This window comes from Sminthopsis crassicaudata, chromosome 2, assembly GCF_048593235.1.
Source record: "Sminthopsis crassicaudata isolate SCR6 chromosome 2, ASM4859323v1, whole genome shotgun sequence".
NCBI classification, from domain to species: domain Eukaryota; kingdom Metazoa; phylum Chordata; class Mammalia; order Dasyuromorphia; family Dasyuridae; genus Sminthopsis; species Sminthopsis crassicaudata.
In genome coordinates, this window is record NC_133618.1 from 141,306,028 (window position 1) to 141,321,835 (window position 15,808).

The window sequence follows — 15,808 nt, forward strand, 5'->3', positions numbered from 1 at the left end:
ATCTGAAGCAAATATAGATTTCATGACTGGTTCTAGACTCAAGGGAATATTCAGCAAGCCCAAACCATCTATTGACTTATTTCTCAGATGTTCTCCAAGAGTATTCTGGCTCACCCACCATTCCTGCTATCCACCAGATACATTCATGAATAACCCATTTCTTACAAATGAGAAAACAGCTCAGAAGTATCACATGTGATATTTATGGTTCCATAGCCAAAGTGAGAAAAAAGTGCGACCCCAAACAAGTTAGTTAACCTCACTGTGCTTCTTTTTCCTTATCTCCAAATTGAGTGTATAGAACCAATTCGATTCAATTCAGCAAATACTTATTAAATACCTACTTTGGGTGAGACAAGTGTTACACGATGGAGTGTAGCTGCAAAGATGAAAGAACACAAAATTATAACTCTTAAGGAATTTATAGTAGTACAGTAATAGAAGAAATAAAGCAAGTAAAAATCACCTAATGCAAATTGGAGTATTTAGTACCATTAATTCAAAAGGGAGATTCAAACAAAAATGTCAAAGAAATTGAAGGAGATGAACTCATCTGTCAGGAAGGCTTCATGGAGGAGGTAAAAATGCTGTGACAGGCAGAGTAGTTGTGATGATCACATGAGATCGTGGGTAATCAAAATGCTCTCAAACCCATAATAAAACAACTACACAAATGGAAAATGACATCATTAATTAATTAGAGAGATTGTGGCCTGGGGTAGAGAATTGACACAGAGAGAGTGCCAGGATCATCTAGGTTCAGGTACTGTTCCTGAAACATACTGGGCAGGGGTCATTTAACATTTCCAGACCCTTTGTAAATCTCTAAATTGCAAAGAAAATGCCATCTGGTATGGGCAGAGGAAGTTACTCAATGGGAGTTCTTAATATGAATGAAATCATAGTCCTATTCTAGCTCATTTGGGAATATACTACAGTCAATATACTACAGTCAAGGATGCTTTTTGGGAGAAAGGCAGCAGCTACAATAAAGGACAAACATAACAACTTTTATATATTAAAGATTTCTTATTAATTTTCACCTTACGCCCTAATTCCAAAATAGGAGCCATACTTTTCTTGGATTGTCTCCTGTCTAGTCTCCTATTTGGTTTTAATAAAAAGTTAAGCTTTAACCCTGTTTTTATGGATTTGGCTGAACAAGTGGCTGCTTCTCAGACATCTGGATTTTATTTCAGTTTTCTGTTTTGAGTAGGAGAGTTGGGGATATTTCTTCCCAGGATACTTTCAAACCCCAATGCATATTCCAGAAAAGGTTCTTTCTACACCTCCTTAGGTGATATTCTTATCTATTTAGATGCCAAATCTCTCTTCTCCTTTGCATTTCATACCTTGTGCCACTTCATCCTTCCCTGTGGAGTGTCCGTGTTCTGACTCCCTCATTTTTCCCATCAATCCATCTTCATTTTGGCACATCCATCTGAAATAAATTTCGCTGGTTGAATTTTTCTCGGTTCAATTCTTGATGACAAAATTGATTCTTTTATCTGTGCCCTACACTCGTAAGATAGATTCTCCTTTCTAAAGTTTGAGTTCTCTATGAAGTCCTATATACAAATTTCCCCTCTTAGAATAAAGTTCTATCCTCTGAATTTCTGCATCCTTGAGATTCTGCTCTAGTTCCCCATTCACTATCTGAGCTTAGCTGACAGTAATGCAATTGAGGCAAGGGTCAATGCATGCAATTTCTTAACTTTAGCCATAGGCTCCAATCACTTCCTGTCTCAGTAAAACCATTTATTTATTTGTGTTGGGCCAAGTCTTTTAGAGGTAGGGAAAGGAAAATAGCAAAATTATATGTTTTTTGCTATGTTTACAAAATAATTCATGAACATACAATAGCAACTTAGTCTTGTTCCTATTTATTTGAAAGTGCCAGCACACCATTACCCACCTCTCTCCCTGAAAAAAATTCCTTAAAAGAGAGGAGCTGTGTTTCCTTTTTTGCCTTGAGTGCCAGGAAGCTCAGAGCTAAAGTCATTGGCCAATTGCATAATAACATCACAGGTGCCTGGTAACATCCATTCCCAGGCTCCTCTAAATTGATTTTTTTGTATTGTTCTTATTTTTAATTGTCTTGTTTTGCATTGTGGTTAAATCTGTAAATTGCTTCCAATCTTTCCTGGAAATAGGTGAGATATAAAACTTTTATCAATATGAAACTGAAGAAAGATTTTATCATTCCTAAGTACTGGACCTTGATCACTGTCATGCCTATGACAATGACTTATCAGGTGCTTTCTTGAGGGGGCCACAGAGGTGCTGCAGTCAGCATTTGCCTGCTGCTGTCCCCCCAAAATCCCTGAGCTCGTATTGCTCTGAGTGAGTTTCTGAGCAAACCACTTGGGCAGCCATCCATTAGCATTTTTCAATCTTGTGCAACATGTAGTCATTTATCCCTGTCATTTAAGCCCGGGTGGTGGTCTTTAGCCTATTTCTGAGATCTTATTACATTTTTTATTCATAGAGAGGTAGGAGTTAGGTATCGAAGATCAATAGCGGCCTCCATCATGCTTACATTATTAATAAGGAAGACGTCTTATGAAGACAGACCACTGTATTGGATTTGTTAGTGGCTGAGCATATTTCAGACAGGTATGAAACTTTAGCTCAACTCCAGGGTCCCTGCTCTTCTATCCCTTTCCTGTTCTATCTGTACATGCTCCCCACTTGTATTCTTCAGAGAACTGGGCTGCAGGCCTTGGGATGCCATTTGGTACTATAGTTTGTTGCAACTATGGTTCTTTTTATTGTGCTGTTGTTGCCACTGTATTTTAAAGAAGAAAAATACATCTCAAGATTAGAAAAAGAAGTCTGGGATGGTCCCATAACAATGAACTGCAGCACCTGGCCAAATTACTTTGGTTGGGAGGCAAGACAAAGTAGGAGGCTAGTGAGCCACAGGAGAGACCACAGCTTCAGTGATACTAGGAGAATGGGATAACTATTCTCTCCTCTTGTGAATTTGATGTCCTGTAATCCCATTTTCTCTTTGTCTTCTACAGCCTGCTATTTCTTCCAATTCCTCTGATAGCATAAACTGATGAAGGGTTACAAGAAATTAGAATGGTAGTGTCCAGAGAGCTGCAGAGAGGAAGTGTGACTCTTTGCTAGTAGATGGAAAAATGAGAATCAGAATCTTAAAAATGGAGTTGCCATCTGAGAAATAGTAGTTCACTCTCTTTGAATAGAAATCACGTTTTTGTATTTTTATTCATTTTTTTTTATTTTTCAAAACATATGCATGGATAATTCTCCAACATTAATCCTTGCAAAAACTTGTGTTCCAATTTCCCCCCCTTCCCTCACCTCTCCCCTAGATGGCAAGTAGTCCAATATTTGTTAAACATGGTAGAAGTATATGTTAAATCCAATATATGCATGCATATTTATGCAATTATCTTGCTGCTCAAGAAAAATCAAATCAGACCAGAAAAAATGAGAAAGAAAATAAGATGCAAGCAAACAACAACAAAAAGTGAAAATGCTATGTTGTGAATCATATTCAGTCCCCACAGTACTTTCTCTGGGTGCAGATGGTTCTCTTTATCACAAGAACATTGAAACTTGTCTGAATCATCTCATTGTTGAAGAGAGCCACATCCATTAGAATTGATCCTTATATCTTGTTACTATGTATGATCTTCTGGTCCTTCTCATTTCACTCAGCATCACTTCATGTAAGTCTCTCCAGGCCTTTCCGGAATCATCCTGCTGGTCATTTCTTACAGAACAATAATATTCCATAACATTCATATACCACAATTTATTCAGCAATTCTCTAACTAATGGGCATCCACTCAATTTCCAGTTTCTGGACACTACAAAGAGAGCTACCACAAACATTCTTGCACATACAGGTCCCTTTCCTCCCTTTAAGATATCTTTGGGATATAAGCCCAGAGGTAATACTGCTGGGTCAAAGGGTATGCAGTTTGATAACTTTTGGACCATAATTCCAAATTGTGGATTCTTTCACAACTCCACCAACAATGCATCAGTGTCCCAGTTTTCCCACATCCCCTCCAACATTCTTCATTATCATTTCTTGTCATCTTAGCCAATCTGACAGGTGTGTAGTGGTATCTCAATGGTATTCTCTTAATTTGCATTTCTCTGATCAATAGTGATTTATGACTAGAAATGATTTTAATTTCTTCATCTGAAAATTGTCTGTTCATATCCTTTGACCATTTATCAACTGGACAATGGCTTGAATTCTTATAAATTTGAGTCAATTCTCTATATATTTTAGAAATAAGGCCTTTTTTAGTATCCTTGAATATAAATGTTTTCCCAGTTTATTGCTTCCCTTCTAATCTTGTCTTTGTTTGTACAAAAGCTTTTTAACTTAATATAATCAAAATTATCTATTTGGTGTTCTATTATGAGTTCCAGTTCTTCTTTGGTCACAGATTCCTTCCTCCTCCACAGATCTGAGAGGTAAATTATCCTGTGTTCTTCTAATTTGTTTATAATATCATTCTTTATGTCTAGATCATGAACCCATTTTGACCTTATCTTGGTATATGGTGTTAGGTTTGGGTCAATACCTAGTTTCTATCATACTAGTTGCTAATTTAGAAATAACTTTTACAATAATATCTGCTCCCCCCCAGCACCAAGGGTGATTCTCCAATAATGGGGTGAACATTAATTCTTTAGGCATTTTATTTCATTTCACTGTTGAACAGTTCTATTTAACTTATATTCAAAGGTCAAACCTCCCTCCTCCAATCAGTATGCCCTTTTCTTGAATCTGGAATCATTCTGAGAGAAGTGGTGCAAACAGCACTCCTCTGAAGAGCTTTGTCTGAATTCCATCTCCAGCACTCATCAGTCCTGTGACTTTGTCTCTTTCTCTGAATTTCAGTTTCTTGATCCAGAAATTGGAATTCACAATACTTGCATTGCTGATTTCACAGAATTGTTGTGGGGAATCAAATTAGGCCACAAATATAAAGTGCTTTGAATGCCTTAAAGCCATGTATAAATGTAAGCTCTAATTATTAACATTATTATAAATATCAACTACTTGGAATTCACTTTATATCCTCTTTAGTAAACCTGCTTTGCTTGTTTTCTCACTGTTCATCCTTTGCTTGATTAATTGCCCTACCTCCAACAGGAAGACTCCTCTAACAGTCTGAGTGAGATTTGATTTGGATCCTAAAGAACAGGTAAGATTTCAATTCATCAAACCTTTATGAGACACCTATTAGGAGTGAGACACTCTAGAAGCTGCTGGAGAGACTAACATAGCACAAATTCATGAGCTTTCAAAGTGGTAAGGCTCTATTTGGTACTTCCCTATGAAAGGTGTGCACACATCCCTTTGTATCTTAAGGGTAAGGTGTCTTAGTTCTTGGTTATTAGTTGATTGGATCAAAATGTGTTTTTGTGTGTAGGGGGTAGATAGGAGAGAACAGAGTCACTCCTTTGTGCCAGACCTATAAAAAAGGGATCAATTATAAACTCTTTTTTCTTCTCCCCATTTTAAGGGATAGACCAGAAAGCATCAGAGCTAAGAGTGAACCTAGGAGGGGAGGAAAAGAAAGAGATAGCCTCCTCCTGGGCCCCCTAGTAGATGCATTGCCTTAGGGCAGAGACACATGGGAACTACATCTGCTCTTGCTGACATAATCTTAAAGAAGAATTTCTTAACCTTTTATTTTTGGAATCATCCTTGGAAAGGCAGTGTAATAACATTTCAGACTGAGAGATGGCAGCCAAAGAGAAGGGAACTCCATAGTCTGATGAGAAATCCTGAGCCTTAGTATTATTGAAGAGTGCTGAGACCAAAGCTGAAGTCTACTAAGTATAGGAATGGTGGATTCTTGGGCTGCATAATCCTTATTCCAGGTGTTCAGTAAAAGAGATGAATTATTGGGTAGTACTATCATCAACACTGCCTGATTAGCAACATCATGTCCCAGAGTTCTCAAATGAGAAGGAGAATTTCTGGGTAATGTCATCCATTTGGAAAGAGAAGAGGATTTCTAATGTAAGCCCTAGAGCTGAATGAATAAACAAGAAACTAAAATCACAACATAAAAGTCCTAATAAAACTCAGCTATTGTCATGAGATATTCACATGGAATAGATCTGATAAAAAAATGTTACTTCTTCCATACCCAAATTAATGTTCCTTCAACAAGGAAAAAGTAGGGTAGATAGTATTTTAAAAATTTTAATAATAGCTTTTTTATTTTCAAAATACATGCAAAGATAGCTTTCGACATTTACCTCTGCAAAACCTTGTTCAAATTGTTCTCCTCCCTTCCTACCACCCTCCTCCCCCATATAGCAAGTAATCCAATGTAGGTTAAACATGTGCAATTCTTCCAAACATATTTCCACATTTATCATTTTATATGAGAAAAATCAGATCAAAAGGGGGAAAATGAGAAAGAAAAAAAGCAAGAAAACAACAACAAATATTATGTTGTGATCCACATTCAGTTCTCACAGTCCTCCCTCTGAATTCAGATGGCTCTTCTCCATCACAAGTCTATTGGAACTGGACTGAATCATGTCCTTGTTGAAAAGAGCAATGTCCATCAGAGCTGATCATCACATAATATGATGCCCTCTAGATTCTACTCTATTCACTTAGCATCAGTTAATGTAAGTCTCTCCAGGACTTTCTGAAATCATCCTGCTGATCATTTCTTATAGAACAATAATATTTCATTACATTCATGTACCATAACTTATTCAGCCGTTCCCCAAGTGATCAACATCCACTATTTCCAGTTCCTTGCCACTACAAAAAGGGCTGTGACAAACATTTTTGCATATGTGGGTCCTTTTTACTTTTTTATGATTTTTTGGTAAGAGACCCAGTAGAGATACTGCTGGATCACAGGCTAAGTAGTACTGTAAAGAACTGTAGGCTATCACTATCAGATTGCATTCCTGTCACCATCCTTGAGGCACAAAAAAGACTCATCAAAATATCACAGGTTGTACATTGAGAAAAAAACAGATCCATTTTCTTTCTTAGGGTAGTACAAACCAAAGATGGTACCATAAGTCTGAAAAAAACTATTGAGTGCAAATGAAAGACAGGATTCAATAGTGAGGGAAGAGAATTTTATTGATTCTTTATTGGCCATTGATAATATGCTATGTATTTTAAACATTTTTCTGTGGAGTAGTATAAAAGTGTTCAATAATCAACATATTTATTTGTTGCTTTTAGTACCTGTTTAAGATCTTACATCTATGGAGACATATATACAAGCTATTCTAACTATATTCTGAAGTTTCCCAGAGTCAACTCTGGATGGGGGCAAAATAAGCCAAATTGTTTTTAAATTAATAGTCTTGCCCCAAAGACTGAACCTCACTCAGGTTAGTCAGAGAATGGAAGGCTTGAGTATCAATTAAGGTAAAAATAAAATAAAGTAAAAATATACAAAGTAAAAATAAAATAGTTCTTGCCCTCAAGGAACTTATCTTCAACTCAGGAAATACAATGTTGAAATGGGTTAATATGTTAAATTTTTAAGAAAGAGAGAGCATGAATAAATGCATGCACCAGGAAAGGCTTCCCTTAAGAAGTGGCAATGTACATGAACTTTGAAGAAAGCTAAGAATTCTAAGATGTGAAAATGAAAAGGAATTCAATCTAGAGATATAGGATAACCTATAAAGATGATGTTGCTCTTTATGAAGAATTTCATTCATAAGAAAAGTGTTATATAAGCCAGAAGATACCACGCTGAAGCTGTCAATGGACAAAATCCAGTCTTGTAAAACCTCCATCAAGTATGTGATGGAGTGGGTCAGTAAGAAGTTAATACTGACTCCAAATGAATAAAAAATACTAATTAAATGGACACATAGAATGAATATTTGAAATTTGAAGATTTTTAAGATTTGGTGGCTTAGATACTCAAAGCAGTCTGTGATCTAATCAATTTAGATATTCCCTCCAACAATCCTTGCCCACCCTCTGCATCTCTTGTCTATATCCTCTGATGAGTTCATCAATAGGAATCTAGTGGTCTCATTCCATTTCTTCTGGTATTGAGAAGATAATAGTAGTATCCTGAAGCTGTCCACCAACCGTAATCTTGTGCTTATCATTTGACTAATTAAACTTCTGACTCATCTTGACTTCATTTGGGGTTTTCTGTTAGAGATAATGGAATAATTTACCATCTTTTCTCCAGTTTACTTTATAGATGAAGAACTGAGGCAAACAGTTAGGTGACTTGCTCAGGGTCACACAACTAACAAATAGATGAGATGTGATTTGAACTCGGGAAGATGAATTTTCTTGGCACCAGACCAGGCCTTTGATAACATCACCTTGATAACATCTTTTATTACTATTTTTCTTTGAAATATTTCATCGATTAAATGTTACACCTGTTTACATGCACCATGTGCTTCTTCACTGCTCTTTTAATGAAATTCATTTTAGATCTATGGAGATATCTCCATACTTATACAATCCCCCTTTTTAGATTGTTAGTGTTACAAAGATAGATCTTTGTTTCTGAAAGTTTTGGGATTATTAAAGATATTTTGCAATTTTCTGAAGGCAACCCAGTCCTTTGCTCCCTTTTTATTTAATTCTAGGTTCAATATGTTGTCCATTTGCACTGCCTAGCCTAGACATTCTTTATGTACCTAGCCTTTCCTGTGTGAATGATCAAGTCAAGTTCTTTTGAATGGTTACAGAGCTTTCTCCAAATAAGATATATAATGCCCTAGGGCATGATTCAATCAGCAAAATATCATTTGCAGCCAGGAGCATAAGAAGAATCATCATGAGGAATCCTTCTTCCTCTTGCATTCTGTTCAGGATCACCTCCATCGAAGTATCAAGCACCTTTGGTGAATATACATCTCAATGTTTGTTTTTGGTTTGCCTGATGTTTATGAAGAAGGGATAAATCAATGTTTATTTCTGTTGTTCTGTCTTTAAAGAAATTATGAATTACTTAATGTATAAATGGTAGCATTTTGTTCTACTGAATCCATTTTTGGAGGGGAGGAGAATAATCATCAAACAATAACTAAAGTGGGATATATTATTGTCTATATTTTTAGTCTAATTTGTGAAATGGTAAAGATGTCTTCTGTCATAGACTATTGCTTTCCCAGGCTTACTTAAACATGTTCTCATCAAGAATATCATTTATATACTTATAGATAGGCAAAAAGTTTTTATAAAGATGGCAAAGTTGGCAAAGTTGGCATATAACTTGGTAGTTGCTACTCTTTTCTTGGTCATCTTTGTTCAGTATTAATTTTTAAATTCAATATTTTCCATTCCTTTTTATTTTCCTCTCTCTCATGTACCTTGTGAATGGATCCATTAGTGTCTTGATAAGCATGCCCTTGTCAACAACTCTTCTTTAAATACATTCTCCAATATGGCTGTTTTCCTAGCTTTGTTCTCTTTGTGCTGGGCCAGAAGTCAAGAAGACTCATCTTCTTGAGTGCAAATATGGTCTCAGACACTTAACCTGTGTGATCCTGGGCAAATTACTTAACCCTATTGACTTTAATCCCTCATTTGTAAAAAATGAACTGGAGAAGGAAATGGCAAACCACTCCAGTATCTTTGCTAAAATAAAACAAAACAAAGAGAAACAGAAAAACCCAAAGGGGGTTGGACATTACTGAAATGACTCAATAACAATAATAGCAACATTCTTTCCCACAAATTCATCTGGCAATGTGAGCTTAAGTACCAATGTACATGATGGCAAAAGTAGTTTATCTTAATCTGTTTTTCTTCTCTTTATTGTTCTCCAGCCAATGTCTTCCATAAATGTCCTCCTGCTATTGCTTAGTTAGTATTTCTATACTATACTATATTCTATACTATTTTCAGTTTTCTATAAGCTGGTTTACTCTTATTTTTTTTCTCTGTACTTTATGAAATAATATGACTCTAAATTATTCATTGTTTTTCTCCATAAAATTTTATTAATGAGTTAATATTCTAAATTGGTTTTATCTTTGGCTACTATCTCTCCCTGTTTGGCATGCAAGTCAATTGTTTGCTGACTAAAGAACTTTAAATTTCTTTTAATGTCTTTTTTTTTGGAGCAATTCATTTATATCAGTTTTACTTCAGTATTAAATTATCATAATCAATGTTGATGTAATTTTTGTTATCTGTAATCAACTTTTCATTGTTAATTGCTCATTCAAATAGTTCAGGATTAAGTTGTTGAGGTTGTATCATTTTCTTAATCTTATACTTTATTCTAGCTTTTTACAAATTCTGATCTTGCTTCTGACAAGAGGGGTGAGCTATTCACAGACAGCTATTTCCTACATCAATAACTAGTCTTTTCCTGTCCAATAAAATATAATCAATTTCTGTTTTGTTGAGATATTATTTGGTCTATTTCCCATCTAGCACCACCAATTCTTTTCTGGAAGAAAATGTCATGTTGTAAAAAAAAAAAAAAAAAAAAAAAAAAGAAGGGGCTTTTATATCATTTACAGGTCTTTGGCCTCTTACATTCATATATTTTGAAATATATATTCCTACATATTTCTCAATATTTTTACTGTTTTTGTCTTTGTTCTGTAGTCACTGAATATCAAAGTATATATTGATTTAATTTGTGTGGTCATATTAAATTCTTTATAAATTTTTCTTCCTTTTTCATGTGCTATATTTGTTGTTGATATAATAAACTGCAGTTGTTTTCATTAATTTTTGCAAATATTATGAATACTAAAATAACAATGGAAGTTTTTTATTGTTTTTGTTTATACAATAAAGTCATCTCCATCAGTTCCTTTCTACGTCCCTCTAAGGAATATCTCAGAATATCCTTCCATTTAGTTAGGTTTTTTTTTGTTTTGTTTTGTTTTGTTTTTTTGAGGCAATCAGAATTAAAGTGATATAGCTCAGGATTACACAATTAGTGTGTGAGACTGGATTTGAACTGAGGTACTCATGACTCCAGGGCTGGCACTCTATTCACTGCATCATCTAGCTGCCCTCTTCCATTTAGTTATAACATCTTTCTTTTTTCTTAGTTCTTTTATATAGCAAGACTCTCAGGACTGGTATTATTTAGCTTCTTCAACAGTATACCTATTCATTCATCATTGAAGATCATCTTAAATTGATTACTAATAACAAATATAAGTTTATAGGTGATTTATAAACTGCTGCTTAGCTACCTTCTTTATCCTTTTCCACATCAGATATCAACACTGAAGAAATGATAGGAAGAATCCTTCCTTACAGGAGAGCCAGGGCAATTTTGTATATTTATTTCTTTTATGCATTTCTGTGGTCAAAGAATTCTTCATCAACCATCCAATCTATTGCTGATAAGCCTCTCTGTACTTAGTAAGACTGGGTCTCAGAAGACAGATTTGGTCTGTTGCAAGGTCCATTCTCAAAATATTTTTTTAGCATGTTTGAACCCATCAGAGTTAACTCTGCTGGAATAGCCTTATGGAACACAAGATCACTATTACCTTAAAAACCATTATGAGTATCTGGATCAAAACTTTGTGAGGTTTGGGAGATATAATCAAAAGTTTATAAAGAATTAATCTTTTGTTACTAGGCCTCTTACTGTTCTCACTTATGACTGGCTTGTGGTTCAGAATTTAAAAAAAAACAAAAACAAAAACTAAAAAAAAAATGTAACTTCCTCTCTCACTATTTTGAAAGAGTTGTGATAAAAAGCATTAAAAAGGTTTTAATAGTAACTCCCACTGATATAATATTTTAAAGCCTGCAAAGTGCTTTACATGTTATTGGAGTCAAACAACAACACTAGGAGTTGGTATTGTTATTATTTCCATTTTGCCGTTGACAGAAATAGGGATTAGACAGATGATATGAATAGGCCTTGGGAACATAGCTATTAAGTTTCAGAGGCAAGATTTAAGTGCAGATCCTCCTGATTATAAAGCTCATGTTCTTCCTACTGTCCCATTTTTTTCCTCACTCATGATTCATATATGGATAAATGTGTGTTGGCAGAGCATGAAGAAACTCAACCTAGCTTGTCCCAGACCAGATTGGTGCTTTGGAGGAAGATGGAATCAGTTTCCACTTTGCTCCCATTTGTGAATATACCTTAGAAATAAAGGCCAATCTTGATACTTAAAGAGAAATATAAATCTGTCTGGATCATTCACAGCAGATCACTGGGCACTATTAGATATCAATAAGCTTAAGACTGGAAGATCAAATGACAAAATATTTGCAAAGGGCTTAGCACAATACTTGGCACATATACATTACCGACATCATATAGACACTAGTTGTTATTATTGTTGTTATAGACCTGCAAGTCTGATTGTACCAAAGGTACAGAGCTACCAGCAAGTCACATTAGAGTTGTCAGGTTTAATCAACTAGTATTCAAGTAAACTGATGAGACTAAATTGCAGAGAAGAAGATGGTTTCCCTTGTAGTCAGGTAGAATCGTAAAGGTTGGAGTGCTGGTAATTCATACTTTGTGTAAACCAATATTTTAGGATTTTCTAAATCTAATATCCTGACTGTATTGTGCTTCTTTGTCATATACACTAATCATTTAATCAGAGGTCACATATTTAAAGCCAGAAGGTACCTCAGAACTTATCTAGTTTAAGTCACATTTTACAGATGAAGAAATCAAGTGACCTGCCTTTGGTATTCACACATATGTAAATATGTGTGCATATATGTTTGAATATATACATATATGGTTATGCATATATATATATAAATCTATATAATGTGTGTAATATATTATGGGCAAGTAGGTAGTGTAGTGGAAAGGATGCTGGATCTTGAATCAGAAAAACTCTTTAGTGAGTTCAAATCTGGCCTCAGACACTGGTTGTATGGGCAAGTCACTTAACCCTGTTTGCCTCAGTTTCCTAAGTTGTAAAATAAGGTGAAGAAGGAAATGGTCATCCACTCTAATATCTTCACAAAACCAAAACCAAACCAAATGGGTTCATGAACAGTCAGACAAGTATTTAACTAGTAATTTTCTTGCTGGCAAGTGGCCATAATAAAATCAGGAATTTAGAACAATAGCAGCCCCTGAATATCTTTTATAACTTCACCTTCACCTAGCTCTTACTCTTACCCCAGATTTGCAAGATAGTCAAGATCATTATAATGTTGAAAGGAGCCTTACAGTTTCTTAAGTATTTCAGTGGATGGAAAGCCTAAAATTGAATTTGGAGAAACATAATAACAACCATAAATTTTACTAGAGTTTAAAGAAATTTGCTAAAACCAAAAAGGATAGTTGGTTCAGGCCAATGACCTCGTAAGAGAAGAAACAGAATGTGTTCAGAGGACTTACTTAATCTTAGTCTGGAGCTTTTGACTAGTTGGGTGAGTTGCGTGAGTTGCTATGGCTTTACACTCTAAGGACTAAAAAGGAATTCAGTTGTTTAAGACAAATCTATTTATAATCTGAGGATATCTATACTCTCCTCTGCAGGGGAAGAGGCTTCCTTATAAGTGACATCAGCAGATGGCAGTAGAAAGCAAAGAGCCAGAGAGAGGATGTATAAACAAAAATATCCCAGATAGTAACAGTCACTTAGTGAACCGATTAGCTAGAACCTAGTGAAGAAAGATGCTTAACAGTGGACAATTAGATATGACACCCAAAAGGAGCAGTAGAAGCAGTCCACAGAATGCAGAACAGAGCAATCCCTGATAGAGCTGCAAAAATGGCTAGCACAGGACATAATATGATGCTGTTATCATAAAATATCAGTAGCTCTACACTGTCAGATGTAGGAATGGCTCTAGTCACACATCTGTCCACAGTACATGGGTTTCTTGTATGGTGCTTGCTATGGTCCAGTCTAGCTCCTCTGAAGGGCTCAGAATAAGTCCTTGTCAGAATAAGGAAAGGTCCTGGCCCCACGTGTGGACTCCAATTGTAGCGTGCTGTTGTCTCTAGATGCTGCCGATCGCTCTCTGGAAGGAGATCTGCTGTGTCAACTCAAATCTCTTGGACAGATTCTTCTTCCTGTAGAGAACCGTTGTCTCCAGGCAGTTGCCCTTAACTCTTGTCCAGAGAAGTGACTTCCCTTCCTGCAGAGAGCTGCATCAAGCCAGATGTAGTGCAGAGTCTTCTGGAGCCTCCAGCCAGCCTCTTCTTCCTGAATCCTGGCTCTGAATCTCCTCTTGTTCTTCCCCAGTCCAGACTGCTTTCCAAGCTCAATGTTGCCTCTTTTTATCCTCCCAGAGAATGGGCGTGGGATAATGCAAGGGCTTCTGGGAAGAACCACTTCAACCAACGAGCCTGCTCCTTCTAGGATTCCTAAGGTGTAAACTCCCTTTATAGGTCTGAGCCAGAGAACTGTCAAGTCAACCTGAGTTCTCACCTTGTAATTGTCCAGACAACCTGAGTTCTCACCTAGTAATCCTAACAGGTGCTCATTCCCTCCTGCTGATGTCATCCTATAAGAGATTTGTGGGTAGAAAGTGGGGAAATGGAATAATAATCTTTAGTATTTATTTTGACATGCTGGCTAATTAAATGTCTTTTGCTTTGAACTGTTATTTCTAGTTGAATTAGTAAAAGCAAATGCATTGGTGGGGGCTCATAAGCTATGGTTTTGACTGGATATTGATTTATAGAATGTCTAGAATAGTTTTCTTTGAGGTCCCACATATGATGATGGACTGTTAGGTGCCACAAGCTAGGAAAAATTGCAAAAGAGAGGGACAGGGAAAGCACTATGAAAAATTTAAATAGGGAGAGATTACTACCGTGTAAAGAACTAGAGAGATTTTAGAGAGGAAATAGCAGTTGATTAATTTGGGGACTTGAAGAAAAAGATATTTCAATAAGGAAGATGTAGTTTAAGTGTTGAGACAACATAATCAAAAGACAGGAAAGGGTCAAATAAACAGGATAGTGCAGGGCCTTTTTTGGGGAGGAGGGACATTAAAGAAATGAATAGGAATAGCATAGAATGAGGCTATTTCTTCACATTAGTTGTTTCCTGAACTAATTTTTCTCTTTGTGGCAGAAAGATTCCTGTAATAGCCTGATTGAAATCTGAACTGTTTCCCTGGAGAATGGGTAAGGGTTTCATAGAGGTAAAAGAGAATGGAATCTCTGTGTAGGGGAACAGCATGAGCAAAGATAGTCTGGAAACACTCTGTGTATTGCAGAGCAGTGGGAGTGAAGGCTGAATAGGTTGGGTGGAGGCCAGTTATAAGAAGCCATGAAAGCCAGTCTGAGAAATTTGGATTTGAAGGTTGTGGGGGCACATAAATGGAGCTCACACCAGATGGTCCTCTCTCCATCTTTAACCTGAACCTGATGCGGCCCAAAGGGGACTAAGCTTAGCTTTGGCATTTCCCTCATTCCGTGTATCCAATAGCAAACAAGATACCTTCCTCAAAGTCTAATTAACATCAACAATAGTTCATGCTAATTGTCATAATTAATAGAGAGACTGGCAGTGGCCAGAGGAATAGTAATAATCTAATATGATTGAATTTGAAGCTGCTTCTATTCAAGAAACCTGGAGGGGGGAACAAATAGACTCATCCTCACTACCTTTCATTTCTTATAACTCAGTTTTCCCCCATCCTAACCCCCCACCAGGCAGCATGAATGCACAAGGCATTAGTCTCATCAAATTTGATTCTAGCCACATTATAGGCAGTGACCTCTCCCAAGTGAATTACTGTTATTAGACTTAATTATATAATAGTTATACAATACTCTGCCCCAACCTCCCCCCCTTCCCCACTAAGCAGTGTTCTTGGGATAAAGTAGATAATTTTTTCTCTCTCCTTTTACTTCTA